Here is a 17831-nt window from a genome sequence, read left to right as displayed (position 1 = left end):
CCACTATAATCTCATATCACTAAGCCATATTGCAAATCCTACCCTTTACTAACTTCACAATTTGGATAAAGCTATTCAAAGCAGCACATTAAAGTGAGTGACTGAACATGTGGCTTGATGTAATAAGGGGATTTTAATTTTATTTTTCCTATCTCGTTATGACAGACTTATTTACAGGATGTTTATAACTGATTATAAGCTGATTTTATTGCATCTTTCTTCTCAGACAGATATATATGAATATATGGATATTGATGTAGAGAAATGGAGATAGATACATAGATATAGAAATAGACAGATATATAGTTATAGACATGAAAATAGATATAAGCATCAATATAGAATGTTGGGTTTTTTTTTTATTTTCATCAATTTCCCTATCAGACTGTTTAAAGATATGATCTACTTATATTTATCGGTGTAATTAAACATTTTTATTTTAAAAGTTAATATTAAAAACCATTACTCGTTTGAGAATTTATATCTTTTTTATTCATTCTACAGATAAAAATCAGATAATTCTTTAGAAAAATCTCAATGCAAAACCTTATGTGAAATTCTTGTTTTTAAGGTAATAGTTTCTAAAAATAATACTTTAAAAAAAGTGGCTTAGGCCCTTAATTTGTAGTACTAAACTGTTTGTTTTTTTCTTCATAAATAGTAAGGGAAACCTGCAGTTCCTTTTTGTAATGTTCACTTACCCAGAAAGAGAGGCAAATATATATTTTAGTGACCTGGACTTTTAGAACAGCTCATTAGCACCAGTTAGCATGTAATAGATATTTTGGCTAAAGAAGTTTATGGGTTTTACAAATAATTTCTTCCTCCCACACACCAAATTTAACAGTTTTATAGTCCTTTACAACTTCCACCCCATTCGTGCACCTCATCATTATACCAAGAGCCAAATTTTAATGATTTTTGTTGCCTCTAGCACTGTATTCATGTTCAGAAATGATGCACCCCAAACTCTGATTAAATGCCAAACTCTACTGATGAAAAACAGGCCCACTGAGTAAGTAATAATGATGAGTGAGATTTCATGCTGTTTTACTGCCAACAGACCATCAGAGAGGGAGTTCAGTTCATATAAAAATAGTCCTCCACCAAACAAGTCAGGATGGCTCGCAGCCTTTGTAAACATGTAAATGAATTTGATAACCCTCCCTCTTTGGAGAATTCATGTAAAATACTCTCCTGCTTGCTTTATTTGGCTTGGTTTAAAATGTCAAGGGATTTGCAGTGAGGCCATTAGCATCTAAACTCTTAAATTAACTGTGTCTTATGACAGCTGACCAGGACCTGAGTATAACATGCAATGATTCTTGAGGAAAACTGAGAAACATATATCTAATGTTTTACTAAGAACAATGTGTAGAGTAGCTAAAAGGAAACATTTTTGTTTTCTAAAACTACTGGGCACTACCATTCTAAAAACATAAAAAAGTGATACTGTAAAGAATTGTTATATCTATACTAATAAAAGTATAATATGATAATTAGATGGGACAGCTGAACAACCTTCCAGATGTCCTTCCAGATGAAGCCATGGTTGCAAGGGCCAAGTCAAGCCACCATGGCTGCAAGGGCCCAGCCCATTGCATGAATTTCGTGCACCACATCTCTAGTTTTATTATAATTAACAAGGTAAAATGAAGTGATATTAAGGACAATATATAATATTTATTGACCATCTAGTATTTGCTAGACCCAGTCTTATAGTCTTTATACACATGAATTCATATAACCTTTATGATATTTTAGGGTTAAGAGTATTGTTCATGTTTTACAAATATGAACACTAAAGATCAGAAAGACTAAATATCTTGCTCAATATGAGCTTTGGGTATAGAACTTGAGTTCAAACCTGGTATATTAGATCCAAGTTCTCACTATGTAATATATAACACACATAAACACACACAGACACAACTTACAGTTTATTCATTTATTCCTAAACTTAAACCTTTACTTATACTAATCATCTGAGTTTTTAAAACCATTCCATGCATTCTATTACATATGAGTTAATAAAGGGCAACACTATCTACACTAACAAAAGAGAAAATGCTAATTGACTATACCTCCACTATGCCCACAGCCAAACAGGAATGATATGCAAATTAACCTACCAAAGATGGAAAGTAAATTTTCATATGCAGGAGGGGCAGGCTGTGCCTGAAGCAGCCTTTGGGTCCAGGCCACCATTGGTAACCTGGCAGGCCAGATGGACAGTGCCTGATGTTGCCCACAGGGTCCAGGCAGCCATCGGTATCCAGGCAGGCCAGGTGTGCTGTAATGATACTGCCCGTAGGGTCCAGGCAGCCATTGAGGACTTGTGTAGGCAGGGGTGGCCAGGGTGTCTGGGATAACTGTCTGCCCCAGGCACACTGTGGACACAGTTGGGGCAGGCCGGGGTTGAACATTGTAATGAAAATGGGATGCTTATGCCCCAGTCCACCTCACTGGTTTTTTGCAAGGAAAGGACAGTGGGCAGTTAGCAGGCACCAGGGCTTGGAAGGAACTGGGAGTAACCTGCATGCATACTACCAGGAAGAGGTGCTAAACCATGACGATGCAGAGGGCTGGCTGATGAAGGTGCAAAAAGGTGTACATAAGGTGGCTCTTGATGGCACTGAGCTTGAAAAGTGCACAGACAGCCTGATGGACTAAATCACTTTTCTGAAGAAGGTACATGAAGAGAAGTTCGCCAAGTTGCAGGTGCAGATCCAGTAGCTCAGATCTCTGTGGAGATGGACATGCTCTCCAAGTCCGATCCCTCTGCCATGCTCAAAGACATCAGCGCCCAGTAGGAGGAGCTGGCTGCCAAGGACATGCAGAATGCAGAAAAATGGTACAAGAGCTGCTCACCATGTTGAACAAGAGCAGTGCCAAGAACACCTATGGAGTGCACACTGCCAAGAACAAGGTGTCTGAAAGCCACCACCTGCTCAAGGCCAAGACCCTGGAAATCAAAGCATGCTGTGACATGAACTAAGTTCTGGGAAAGCAGCTGCAAGAGCTGGAGGATAAACAGAACTCTGATGCTAATGCTCTACAGGACACAATCAACAAATTAGAAAATGAGTTGAGAACTACAGAGAGTAAAATGGCATGATATTTAAAAGAATACCAGGACCTCCTCAATGTGGCTTTCAACATTGACATTGCAGCTTACAGGAAACTCTTGGAAGTTGAGGAGAAACAGCTCAGTTTCACCAGCATGGGAAGCATACCCAGTAGCTACTCCCAGAGTCCCTAGATCTTTGGTCGATCTTCCTAAGGTGGTTTACAGACTAGCTCCTACTTGATGTCCACTCACTCCTTCCCTTCTTAATACACCAGCCATATCCAGGAGGAGCAGATCGAGATGGAGACCATTAGGAAGCTAAGGATGAGTCCCCCTCTGAAGGAGAAGTTGAAGAGGTGGAGAAGGAGAAGGAAGAGGCTGGTAAAGAGGAAGGAAAGGAAGAGGAAGAAGGTGCCAAGGAATAATCTGAGAATGCAAAGGAGGAAAAAGAAGGAGGTGAAGGAGAAGATGCCCAAGAAGCTGAGGATGAGAAGAAAGATGAAGGTGCTGGGGAGGAGCAAGCAACCAAGAAAAAATTGAGCACTCCTTTCCTTAATTATTTCAGGAATAATCCTTCTGAAATCGGGTCAACCCCATCACCAACCAAGCAGTTAAGTTCACAATACAATATGAATTAAGAAATATATATATATATATATATATATATATATATATATATATATATATATATATATATAACATTCTGAGGTGACTCAGGTTGGACATTAAATGTTGTGCTATGACTTTTTTCTTTATGCAGAGTATCTGTTTGCTTGCAGAGTAGCTTCCTGACTCGCTGCAGACTGTGCATGGTCCATACTTATGAGTTCAGGATCTATGACAATGTGAATATTTCAGATGTTTATAATAAAAACAAATGAAAACATGAATTAACTTGATGTTAATGGAAAAAATAGTCCTTTGAATCTTTGGTGGTTAGAAATTAAAGACCTCAAATCATGTGCAATAAGCAGTAAGTAAAGTTACACTGAATGAAAAAAAAATATATTAATGTCCAGGAAACATTCAAAGAACTGGGGAACCATTCCCAAGTCAGGAAGGAAAATCACAGGGTATATATTATTGCTATGAATACAGTATTTCCTACTACTTACAATATATACAATATAATGTATTAGATGCCTTCATATTGCATAAAATATATATTCTCATACAGTAATACTGGTACATATGTTATAGTTATGGCAGTATGTCATATCTTATCTATATTAATAAAAGGATAATATGCTAATTAGATCATGAGACCTTCCAGAAGTCCTTCTGGACAAAGCCATGGTGGCAGGGCCTAGGCAGAGGTGATTAGGGGTGATCAGGCCATGAGGGGAAGGCAATTGGGGGTGATCAGGTCAGAAGGAGGAGGGAACTTGGGAGTGATCAGGCTGGTGGGGGGGACAGTTGGAGATGAGCGGACTGGTAGGGGGTGCAGTTGGGGAAAATCAGATCAGCATGCAGAGTGGTTAAGGGTGATCAAGAAGGCAGGCAGGTGAGTGGTTAAGAGCCAGAAGTCCCAGATTGTGAGGGGGTTGTCTGACTGCCAGTTTAGGCCCAATCCCACAGGGGTCTCAGATTGGACAGGATATAGGCTGGGCTGAGAGACAAATCCCGCACATGAATTTTGTGCACTGGGCCACTAGTGTGATTTTTAAACCACTTAATAAAAGATGACTATGCCATATTTATTTTGTTGTCTCTTTCAAGACTGAGATGTTTCTAAATAAAATGAGAAGACAATGTTTTGAATCTGAGCCCCTCCAAACTTCATTTTAAACATAGATTCCCACCACTTATAAAAAAGGATAAAATGTGTTTGTCCTTTCTTAGTCTTTGATCAAGATATCTTTCAGGCCAAAACCGGTTTGGCTCAGTGGATAGAGCGTCGGTCTCCAGACTCAAGGGTCCAAAGTTCGATTTGACAAAAGAAATGATTTTTTGTCAAATATGAGATTTGAGCTCAACATTGAAAATATGCAATAGTGAGATAGAAATGGGTAAAAGCAAACCAGAAGAGAGGAATAAAATAGGTAATGGTCCAAGTATAACAATGCCCATCTCATAGAATAGTGAAGGCTCGAACCAAGAGTTCATTTCAGAAACAGTAGCAAATTGAATGCTTGTAAGAGGGATTATGGAATGCTTTGAAAGGAAATACATAACAATGTTAGAGTTTTATATAAAACCATCAAGTGCATAATATCGGTGTTTATTTCTATTATCCTAAAAGCAAACATGAAGTGTCTGGATCGGGGACTACTATTCACAGCAATAACTACCTCGGTTCGCCCATACCCACCTTCAGTTCTTCTTGGGGAAGAACCAGGTAGACCCTGTGTGTGTACAGAGGGGGTTTCTTACACCAAGGGAGAATAAGCTGACACTAGAGATCTGAAAGCTTGTAAGGGTGACTCAATGCCTCCTCCCACTGCTAAGAGAGGGGAGAAACCTTTGCTCCCTAACATTTTACAATTCTGTGGAATGTGCACAGATGGGTCCATGACTCCGAGTTTTATCCCCTTAAAAAGCAAACACACTTTGAAATAAATCCTAACTCTCTCTAAGGGTTTCTCATGATCTATGCAGTCATCTTTTATTTTTCCTTAATCCAGGCTTGTCCTTTAACCCTTATTCAAGTTTTCTTTGCTCAGAAATCCCTAAACGTGAAAAAACATGAAAACATATCCTTCCTGCCATCGGGAAGGCCTGGGTTTGAATCACAGAACCACGATTTACCAACTGGGTGCTTTCCTGCAGTGATTTAACATCTTTGAAGCTCAGTTTCCTCAACTGTAAAAAAGTTTCAAAAACATTAAAGGTGTGACCAACATTATTGCACCATGTAAACTGGATAATACACGTAAAGAACAAAAGCATTATTGCCTGGTTCTAGATTAGGAGATTATTTCATGTTAGCTGCAATTATTTGTGTTCTGAACCCAAAAACAGACCTATAAACTCAAATATGATGGTATGTAAAAACCTGTGAAACCTGAGGGAAAGTGGTGTGTAAGCCCAGTTATTAGGAGCAGTCTCTGAAATAAACCGATCTTGTATTTGAGTTTGAATCCCAACTCTGCCATTTATGACCATGTAGCCTGAAGGTATCTTAAGCCTTATTTTCTTCATGTATAAAAAGTTGATAATGATACTTAATTCATTGGATTGGTATATGAATTCAATGAGTTAGTGGACAAAGATCATGAAATCTGGTATACACTGAGTGGCCAGATTATTATGATCTCTGAACACATAATATCCTGGCCACTCAGTGTGTTATATATATATTAGAGGCCCGGTGCATGAATTCAAGCATGGGTGGGGTCTGGCCAATCTGGCCAGGGGAAAGGGACATGAGCGAATGGCTGACCTGCCTGCTGGTTGAAATCCTGGTCAAGGGGACAATTTGAATATTAGCCTTTTATTATATAGGATATATACTGAGTGGCCAGATTATTATGCGTTCAGAGATCACAATAATCTGGCTTGTCAGTGTATATGAAGCTTTCAGTGTATATTAATCATTTTATTATTATTATTTTCATTGTTATTGCTATTCCCATAGTAATGCTAGGGAGGTGGGTATGGAATTTAGAAATAGAATTGAGTTAAGAGAATGGTCAGTGAACTCCCCTCCCGGAGTGGTGCAGGCATGAGAATTTGAACTTCTATGGAAAGAGGGCACTCCACCTGTCTAGAGCTAAACAGGAAACTCTGAAAGCCTCTACTTGTGTTTAAGGAAAGTGCTCATTTGTGTTTTCCCAAATGGAAGTGGTCTGAGTTTAGTCAGGGTACAAGGTTGACTAGTAATAGGTCAACCCTGCTTTTTGTTTTCTGTTATATTTCTAAATTAATTTAAAAACATGGCAAGAAGAGAGGAGTATGTTTACCTTGAGTGGACCAAGGTAGGCAAAGAGAGTGGAGAACAAATTTTGGTCCTATTTTGTGAAGTGATCATATGTTTGGTTCATTTCTAAACACAATGAAATGAATCAAGCATCATGAGTGAATAACTAAAAGAAATTGCTTTATAATGTAGAAAATAAAAGAAATCAAGCACACCTGACTTTTCAAAAGGCACAATGGGTGTCATAGGTTCAACTGCTTAGTGATGAATGTAAGTATCAAAGTCCATGCAAGTGAAGGAATTATATTAAAAAAAAAAAAAAAAGGCAAAGCAAAGAAAAAAACTTACCAAAGTTTTTCAAGGGAAGCAAGAGAAGATTTGAAGTCAACAATGGGAAGAAAGGCAATTTGACTTATTATAATTACTGCCACTTTTTATCAAATATATTGTTTTGAAAATCATTTGTCCCAATAGACTCTATTGGGTTATAGAGTATAATTTTTTATCTGAGTTAAGTACTGGCTTTGGTAAACACAGGAACATACAAATGGATGATTTTGAATGGTACTTTCTCACAAATCTCCTGGAGAATTGTTTTCTAATAGCTAGAATGCTTCTTTTGTCTTAGAGCCTTTTATTCTAAATTAAATTGAGAACAAATTGCACATTACCTCTTCATGGTATCACTGCACTAAAGACAGCGGGAAATTTTATAATATGGTTCCTATTCAGGAAGTCAAATAGGCCCTTATTTCAACAATCATATCAATTTCTGTACAATTTGTGAAATTGATTCTGACCTTATCAACCTTAATCATTTTCTTCAGATTTGGACCAGTGAATTCAATTCTTAATGCTGTTGAAGGATTTAAACTGGACTTTCATAACTTTGTCATCTGTCTGCCTTTGCTTTTAAAACTAGGGGGTAACAATTATAAAATATTATACTATATGTTAATACCTATTAGGGCTTTATTGTATATGATTTGTATGTAATGTACCTCTGCCCTCTTAGTATTCTACTCTGCTTTCTTTTGTTAAATTTTTATTGATTGTTTTATATGTATTTTTGGAAGTCACTTCATTTTGGACCATGGTAGACACTAAATAAATAACAAAAAGTAACATTATTAAAATTGTTAAATAAAAATGGTTACCTTATTTTTCAAATATACACACACGTCTTTGCTGCTTTGTGAAATCAATAATTAGTTACTTTTCAGGTATAAAACATGTATAGTTTATAATGATATAGACTGGTCATATATTAAAAAGAATTTACAGATGAAGATATTACCATGTGTAAGTAATTTTTATGTTCCCTTTTCTAAATTGTTTGTTTAGATTTTACCTTGCTTTGAAAGACTCTACTAGATACTAACACAAAATTCATAGTAAAAATATGTCCACTTAAAGATAAGTGAAACTTGCTAAGAATTCTATTCTTACAAAAATATTTCAGCATTGTCCTAAAGCAATAGCAATGAAAAAAAAGCACTTTAGAAGGATGTCCTTGCCTATTAAATACCACTACCAAAATATATCTTAATTCTGACCAATCCTCACTTTCTCTGAGATCTCTACTGCATTAGCCTAAAACACTGCCATGTCTTGCCTGGACTTCTACAATAGCATTCTAGATGATGTCTTGCTCCCTTTCCCTTAGTCTTTTCTTTAATATTTTAAATCAGTAAATAAGATAGCTTCGCATATATTGCCTGCCCATTACTTGAAACCATCCTGTAGTTTTCCTTAACTCTTAGATTAGAGGCCTAAAACCTCACTGTCAGGGATAAAATAAAGAACATTTAATAAGTAATACAACAACACCGACCACCGCATTCCTTACTCTTATATCAGTCCCTATGGAAAGATCAGGGTACCCACCAAGGCAAAATGACAATAAGAGGCTCTGAGTAGCTCATTTCGGTGGCAGTATTAATATTTAAATGAGTTTTGTTGTACCAGTGCAAACAGGTGGAACCATGGCCTACTAACTCCTGTATGTTCTGACCCAGGATTTGTGTTTCAAACTCATATTTTACCCCTTCTCTTTCTCTTCCTGTGCTTAGCCTATATGGATCTCAGTAGACATGGAAAATACATACAGATCACTTTAGGGTTTTGTGATTAGTGTTTCCTTTACTTACACCTGCCTCATTTAATAAGTTCTATGTTCAAAGGTCATCTTCTCAGAGAGAACCCCTTTGACCACTTGTCTATAGGAACATCTCTCCTCTCTTTCCCCTCTCCCTGCTTTCTTTTTCTTCATAGCTCTTGCCACTTCCTGGACTTATTTAACATTCTTATTTGTTTTTGTGCCTCTTGCACTAAATTGTAAAGTCAGGGATTTGGTGTGTCTTGCTTACCAAGGAATCATTGCCACTTATAACCATTCTTTTTTATACTCTGTACAATGGATTCAAACTTTAGAAACTCTTCAAGAATGATGTGATGAGTAGAGTGCTACACTGGCAATATACATGCATAGCATCTATCAATGTGGGAGAGGGTGATTCCTTAGAAACAAAGTTTCAGGTAAGGCATAGTGAAAAAATTGAGTCATAAAGACTAGTTGCAAAATCAGCAACTAAGATCCAAAGCCAAGGTGGTTATGAAGAAACTAACTCTACAAACATACTACATTTTTTAAAAATCTAATAGGAAACATTTGGAAACAGCTAGACACTCTTGTGAAATAACCTTTTAAAGTTTCGTGTTGAAGATTAATGCATAAAATATATTTATAACTGATGTTAAATATATGACTTATAGGGTTGCAAAATAATAGATTTAGGACAAAATTCCCTAACATGTGCCCAACACAGACATTTCATATGTACTTTTTAAATTTTTCTTACTCTGTTATTAATTTTAGACAAGGGTAAAAATGGGACTCAATATATGAAGTAGGAGACAATTAAACATAATATGGTATAGCCTTATAAATTTGCTAAACAATTTCCCCAGCCTTCTAATATATACTCTTATACTTCCCCAGGAAAGCATTATACAATTTTTTTAAAAAAATGACCCCTTTACAACTCAGTAAGCCTAAAGTAGCAGTGGAAATTAACAAATGAATTCCTGGTTTAGATACAATGTGTAGAAGGCTACTTGTAGAATGATATGATATTGAATAGGCATAATCAACTATCAAAATAACATTTTGCAGAGTTTTCAGCTCTTAGCCATTGTGAACCTGCATGCCTAACTCTAATAAACCTAAGAAGATTAATTATTAAGATTAACAGCAAGACTGATTCACTTAAAAGTGTTGATTTTCCTGGCATCACTATTAAATTTATGATTGATTTATCTGAATGTATATAGGATATTTTAAAAGCAAGTTACTAAAGTATTAAGTAGTACATTTCTCCTGTTATAATTTCAAAAATATTGTCCAATTTTATGGTTTTTAAAATGTTTTTATTGTTGTTTTTTAGAGAGAGAGAGAGAGAGGAAGGAAGAGGAATAGAGAGATAGAAACATCAGAGAAACATCATTTTTTTAAAATATATTTTATTGATGTTTTTACAGAGAAGGGAGAGGGATAGAGAGCTAGAAATATTGGTGAGAAAGAAACATCAATCAGCTGCCTCCTGCAAACCCCCTACTGGGGATGTGCCCGCAACCAAGTAATATGCCCTTGACTGGAATCACACCTGGCCAATGCTCTATCCTCTGTGCAGAACCAGTTAGAGCAAGAAAAACATCTTTGAAGGGCTGCCTCCTGCATTCCCCCTATTGTCAATGGAGCCGGAAACCTGGGCATGTGCCCTGACTGGGAGTCAAAACATGATCTACTCGTTCATAGGTTGATGCTCAACCACTGAATCACACCAGCGGGCTTAAATTTTATGCTTTTAATGCCATAATTATTTGAGGAACTATGACGGGGAGAAAAATGCAATATAGGTAGAGAAAAATTATAAAATTAATGAGAAAGTGATCATTTTCCCATTTCAGAAACATCTCCTTGTATTCAAAATTTGGACCAAAACAGAGAACAAAATGTATCCACAATCTAGGTTAGGCCACAAAGCATGGCAGTGTGAAGTTTTTAGTTGAGGGATCAAAGCAGTTAAGGAAGGTCACCCACTGAGTCTTCATGTTGAGCAAAAGAGGGAGAGAAGGGACCTTCAAGGACTAGATCCCTCCCAAAGAATGCCAGTGGATTTCCCATATCCAACAAGAGACATCCCACAATCACCTGGTATTTGGAAAACTATTTCTGAGAAGATGGAAGAACCCAACCACCAAATATCTCATTTTTTAAAATGCTTATACATTTATGAAAATAAAAACTGAAGTGACTAGAAAGCTATACACCAAAAATCATTAAGAGGTCATTTTTTATTAAGTTGTGTGTATGTCCTTCTTTGCATTTTACTAATATTTCCCAAATATTTTATATGAAGGTGAATGTTATTTCAAACAAGTGTTGTAGTTGAAGATCTATCGATACAATACTAAGACATTGAATGCTTTTGAAAAAACTGGCCATTCAAGTAAATATTTCTCCTCTGAATTATTCATTCTCCTCTGATCTGCAACTTTGAAGAAAATATCTTGAAAACTTGGGGGAAATGCTTGTACTATTTTATGTTAGTTTTCGATAATAAATACATTTTCTTTCTGAAACTCCCTTTACTTTTGCCCTTATGGCCCTCTGGTTTGTTTCCTATAAATCTTTTAAATCATATTGTTTTACTTAGTGCAGCACGTTATGCACATTCCTGGAAATAACTGATGTATTTGTCTCGTAAAACACTGTGTTTTCCTTCATGCAGGTGGCACTGTGCTTGTGCCAGGCGTCCCTGGGTGGCCACCTTGCCTATTTAAATGTAAATTATGTATGTATGTATGAGACTAAAACTGCAGGCACCGTTATAACAACTCATATTAAATAACACACTGATGTCTAGACGCCAAATGCAGGAATTTTTCATTGTTCTAGGGTTGAAGTAAGCATTAGCATGGGGAAAATGTCATTAATAGGGGCAAAGCATGGCAACAGATTGAGGATAAATTTAGGAGGCTGGTATGTGTACAGCCAGAACTCCCCAAGGCACAGAGAAATTAGCAGATCCACAGTGTATAGTGGTCTCCTATTGTACATTCTCCAATTCATATCCTATAATATGTGAGTGAAATAAGTTAGTTCCCTTGAGCTTCAGTTGAGTTCAAGTTCTATAGCACTTTTACATTTTTTAAAAAATTCACCAAACCACTATTGCCAATTGCTTGCTTAGTTTTCATGCCTCTCCTGTCCTTGCCCTTATCGTTTCCTGGAAGAATTTGATAGCATCTGAGCTATCTGTGAGATGCCCTTTTGAAAGAACCAAAAAACACATTACTTCTTTTTTTATTGTTTAAAGTACTACAAATAGAACTACATATGTCTCCTTTTTCCCCGTTGACCTCCTTTTGGCCTCCCCTACCCCCCAGCACATGCCTTAACCCATGTTAGTGATAAATTAGATAAGTATGGAGAGTAAACTAAAGGTAGTTATTTTAAACACATTGCTAAGTGAAAAGAATATTTCTTTTGTTATTAAATTTATTTTTCTACAAAGACATAGATTAGTTTGATCCAATTTTGCAGCTCTCATGAACACTATTGATGCTAATGGTTGGACAGTTGATGCTAGTTTTTTTCCTAAAAAACTGAGGTTATTATGTGATTAGATTGTACATTGTGTTTTCTTTCCTTACAAATTTGCCTGCATTGTTTCTAAAAGATTTTTAATTTCCAAAAGGCAAAATTTACAATCAACAAAGAATTGTGTTTTTTCAGTATGATAAATTTTTCTTGTCATATTTTTATTATTAGGCAAAGGGCATTGACTGTGAAGCAACTGGATAAATGGAAGATGCTAGCAGAAAATTATGAGAAATCTGACTCTCAAATCATCTAAAATTTAATGGAGATAGTACTACCAAAAAATATGTATATACATAGATATATATACATATATTAAGGCAGAGTTAAAATTGATGTTTTGTGTGTAAAACACTTTCTCAGTTGGAAGACTTTTAAATAATAATGTTTAGCTGGTATGCTATGTAATGACATATAGGTTTGGGGATAAACAATTTATAGAATTTTGTCTCAGTTCCATGGAACTCCTCTTACCTTGACTCTAATTATGAATTAACTACATGTGCTCCATACTTTAATTACACACCTGTCTTATGATTATCTTTAACTCTGTGTAGATTCTTCATAAGAATCTCTATCTGAAAGTTTATTGCCAATGTGTTGTTTAATTTAACTTTGGAAATGTTTTATCTAAAAGAGTTTTCCTAGACTGAGAAGGTTAAACTTCATTTTTTGAAACCTATTTCTTTCATCCTGTAAACCAAAGGAAATGTGTAAGTGCTAAGAAAAAAATCTCTGATTTTTTTTCCCTAAACAGTAGAAAGAGAGAAAATGTCAAAGTTGGCCACATTGGTTATTGGATTAAACCAGTTTTGTGAATGTACTTTAGGCAATCAGGGCAGAATTAAAAGGGAACCTCTAGAATGCCTGCAAAGGAAATACCAGGGACATCTGCACTTAGGTGTTTTCTGGGATAGTCATTATAAATGCACCCTCTCCCAGATGCTGAGCATCTTTAACCATATTACTTACAAGCAATTCCTGATGACTGAACCTGCTTTGTCCCAACACAGTGATATGCCCCTGAGCCTCGCTCTCTGAAATGTGCCACTTGTACACCATACCCCAGACCCCTCACCTATTTCCATTTCAACATTTAGCATATTTCCCTAAAGGAAATATGAAACTTGGCCATGCCTTCTCACTAAAACTAATACGTTGTGGCAGCAGAAAGTCATTAGATGGTGCACATTTGGCTGGGGAGCAGCAATGTTGGTTATTATCCACATCTTGCTTAGGATTTGGATTCTATTAAGAATGAGTGAAGCCAAAATTCATCAAATAGAGGGGCTAGTCCCATAAGGAAAAGGCAGATGGATGTGACTGATAAAAAGTACTATCCTTCCCACTCTAACCTTGCACCTATTTAGAAAGACCATTGTTCAATCTTGGATTGCCCAAGGCTACAGGTAGTAGGCAGAGTGTAATAAGGAGCCCACTTCCAATTTGCAATACTCTCTTTATATAACAAAACTATGTCATAGAAAGAATTCTGGGCAGAAGGTCAGTAGACCTAAGATAAGTCCCAGGCATTTTAAGTCCATAAACCTTTATTGAACTCTGACAACATAAAGATACACATGTTCAACTTTGTAAAGTACATGATAGTCTAATTACTATGCTGTACAACTGAAACTAATAAAAATAATATAGAATCTAAATTGTAATTGATATATTTTTTAATTTTTATAAAAAGACACACGTTCAAGAAAGCAGGCTATAATAATACATGAACTTTGACCCAAAGGAACTTAACTTGTCCTTAGGAACTCATGTAGCTTCCCTAAACTTTCAAGTTTCCAACTTGAAAGTAGAAATAATAAATTCTACTCCAACATACTTCACCTATGTAGTAATGTTCATCAGGTTTACAAAGGAGAACAAAAGAGTCAGAGAGATCACATTAAACAAAAAATAAAACCCACGTTGATGTCAATATATATTTTAAGCCATGCATTGTGTGTTGAGACAACTAAAATTAATGGGCCATTGACTGATGTTTACTGCATTTTATTTTTCTACAAATAATTTCTTGGCCACTTACGGTATATTTTCTTATCATAATTTTGTACTCATAAAACATATCAGATGCCTATTTTGTATAAGGATTGGAAAAAATAGAAGGATTATATGAAAGTCACAGTGAAGTATCCTATACGGAGAAGTTAAACTCACTTTAAAATACTTGCAAATAGAAATCAAGGTAGGTTATTTAAGAAATAGGTGTTATAAAACAAAAAAAAATTGAGGAAAATTAGAAAAAGTAAGAGGAAAATAAGAGAACAAAGTAAAGAAAGGAGTTCATTATGAGACAATATGTCTGCTACTTCTCTTCTTGAATCCTTTTGATCAAAATGTCTTCTCAAGAAAGAGCTAACCTGTGGACAAAATAAGGATCTCTCTCCATGGTGTGGTGTCTCTCTCTCTCTCTCTCTCTCTCTCTCTCTCTCTCTATATATATATATATATATATATATATATATATATATATATATATACACACACACACACACACACACACACACACACACACATATGTATGTATATTTTTATTTTTATTTTTTTAAGCAACAATCTCTACAACCCAAAAATATCTTTCTGCTGTTGGCCTAACATGGAATTTTAAAGATGGTATCAAATAAAATAATAACAACAATGATAATGTTGAGATTAAGGCACTTCAGAGATTTTATAAAAAATACTCTTCTTCCTGAGGCACTGTACATTGAGCCATTCTCAAATACTGATGTAAGCCTGTATAAGATTAGGCAAGTAGCCTTTTTGCTAATAAAGAGGCTAAAAGAAAGTGGCCCGCAGGTTTTGATAGTGGAAAGAGATTTGGGGAAGTAGCACTGGGATAAGAATACCTTGATTGTTACTCAATAAGGGAATTAAACCCTCAAGGAGCACCATAAAGGAACTGATAATGCCGTATTGAAGAGAATTATGGATGAGGGAACTGTCAGTATAATACTAGTTTATAAGATTCTTTAAAGCAAATCTTCCCATAAATATCTACTTTGAGGAAAATAGCAGCTAAAGGAGTTTATCTTGGAAAAGCTAAGTGAATAGGTGATAAAGCTCAGTTAAAAGAAACTACTGCTACACGAATTGAGGGAGTAAAAGAAAATAGGGTGACAGTAATGGCTTAGAGGGGGAGGGGTGTGTGTTACAAACATGTTCATAGGCTAAAAATAAGATTCCAGAATGATAATCAGGAGAAGAGAAGGGATACATTTGAAAAGGACAGAGACATTTTCTTCCTTTGAAATTTGAATAAAATAGGGTTGATAGGGATACAGGTGTTGGGGGAGTGGGGCTGGTGAAATGGGGGTGTGAGCTTTCATGACTTCTGTGTTCTCTAAGAGATAAAAGACAAGGTTAGTAATTAAATACAAAAGGCCTAGAGTGAAAAAGTTTAGTGAAAATGGTAGAATATTCAAAATTTGCTTTGAATAAGCAAAGTTGATTAGAATGGGGAAGAAAAGTATTGCCAAGATTTGTGGTTTCAATTAGGGTTGGAAACCAATGTCTGACTCTGGATCCACTCAGGAAAGGACAGATCCTGAAAACAGGAACCTTTCTGAGGCTATCCATCGGAAAATGTTATGAAACAGAATCCTGAGGCCAAGCCAAGGTATTCAGAATATTAGATAATCAGTTCAAACTTGGCAACCCAGAGAAACCAGATTGAAGCCAGCAGATGAAGCAGGTAAGAAAAGCTGCGATGCCACAACAGGAAATGGGGCAAACAGATGGAAGGAGGAGGCAAAAGGGCAGAAGCTGAGCATGAGCAGCAGGGAACAATGCCCAAATGGAGGCTTGGTTCAGGAGAATGCATTTTGCAAACACATTTATTTGACTGCTCCATTCATTTTGCCTGCGGTTAGGTGAGGTAGAGCTAGGTCCAGTCAGGACATTTACAAGGGTGTACATGGATTCAGGATTCATAATTTTCCCTAGCAATCTCCATAGCCCTGGAGTAGGAACAAAGAAATAGGAGAGTTAGACTAACTCAGGGTTTAATATTTAGTTGGATAGGAATGTTGAAAAATCAACAAACAATGATCCAGGCCAAAAAAAGAAAACAAAAAATTTAAGTGTTGGCAGAAGTCTGCTAATAAGCCCAAGAATAAGGGGTGGTTGGCTATAGAACAGGTGAGTGGAAAAAAGGAGTGAAAAAGATGGCTATTATTTACCAAAAGGGCAATCCCATCCACATCCAAACACAGTTAATTCCAATCAACTCTGGAAATGGATAACTTGTGACCCACAATGAGAAATTCTGCTGACCATGAATAGCAAAATAATGAAAGGGATGAAGAAAGAATGTGATGCTGCTTCCCACACTTTTACTGAAAAGGAAAAGAATGTCAGGCTAAGAGAAAGATCAGATTATGTCTATTTCAGTGTGCATCAGGAGTATGTCGAAGGTAGAAAGTAAGGAGTTCACAAATCAGAGACCTGTCAATTTAGGTCCTTTTCCATGAGCGGTTGTCCTTGATCACTAGCCCCTGAGGCACTAGAAACCTGAGATGCAAATCAGAAAGGAGCTGTCATTTTCATGAGTGCTTTACTGTTTAGAACTCCCTTTGCCTTCTACTGTGTTGGGTGACTCTCAAGGTAACCTGGTGAGAGAAGAATAATGATGCCGCTTCCTGGTTACACAGAAGCAGAAACTAGTACCAAGCAGATCCCTGACACAGATGGCTCTAAGGCCTAAGCTTCTTCCCTAATGCCATAGAGTAGGAGTAACAAGCTTTCCATCTCATAGCACAATGGAGAAAAATGCTGTGTGCCCCTGCAAAGCAGATAGATCAGCTCTAAATTCAGGTCCCACAAGCATCAGTGGAGAGAATAGTACTTTTGGTTCCTAGGTGTCATAGGTGAATAAATCTATAGTGTTTAATAAGTTATTTTTAAAAAGTTATCTCTTTTATCACTCAGTCATTTGTGTAAGCATAAATTTATAGATTTGGCAGAATTCATAATGACTCCATATGCCCACAAACTAAGGCTCAATTGCTCTTTATTACTGCTGAGAGCTTCCGTACTGTTGTTCGATTACATCATTTGAAATATTGATCTTAAGTTATTACCCACACAATCATGAATCAAGTACTGTGTGCTTACATGCTGCAGCTGAAGACACTGATGATTCCAACCGTATCATAATATGGAATTCAAAGTATTGCAACTCCCTAAAGAAATTTGCTGAAACTGGTCGGACATACTTT

General features: G+C 36.4%; 1 pseudogene; it reads left to right on the top strand.

Annotated features, from left to right (window-relative positions):
* Nucleotides 1-2436: 2436 nt before the first annotated feature.
* LOC118729668 lies at nt 2437-3708 on the top strand (annotated as a pseudogene).
* Nucleotides 3709-17831: the final 14123 nt, after the last annotated feature.

The sequence above is a fragment of the Pipistrellus kuhlii genome, unplaced genomic scaffold (genome assembly GCF_014108245.1).
Source record: "Pipistrellus kuhlii isolate mPipKuh1 unplaced genomic scaffold, mPipKuh1.p scaffold_m20_p_3, whole genome shotgun sequence".
Classification (NCBI taxonomy): Eukaryota; Metazoa; Chordata; class Mammalia; order Chiroptera; family Vespertilionidae; genus Pipistrellus; species Pipistrellus kuhlii.
This window is presented reverse-complemented; position numbering and strand designations above follow the sequence as displayed.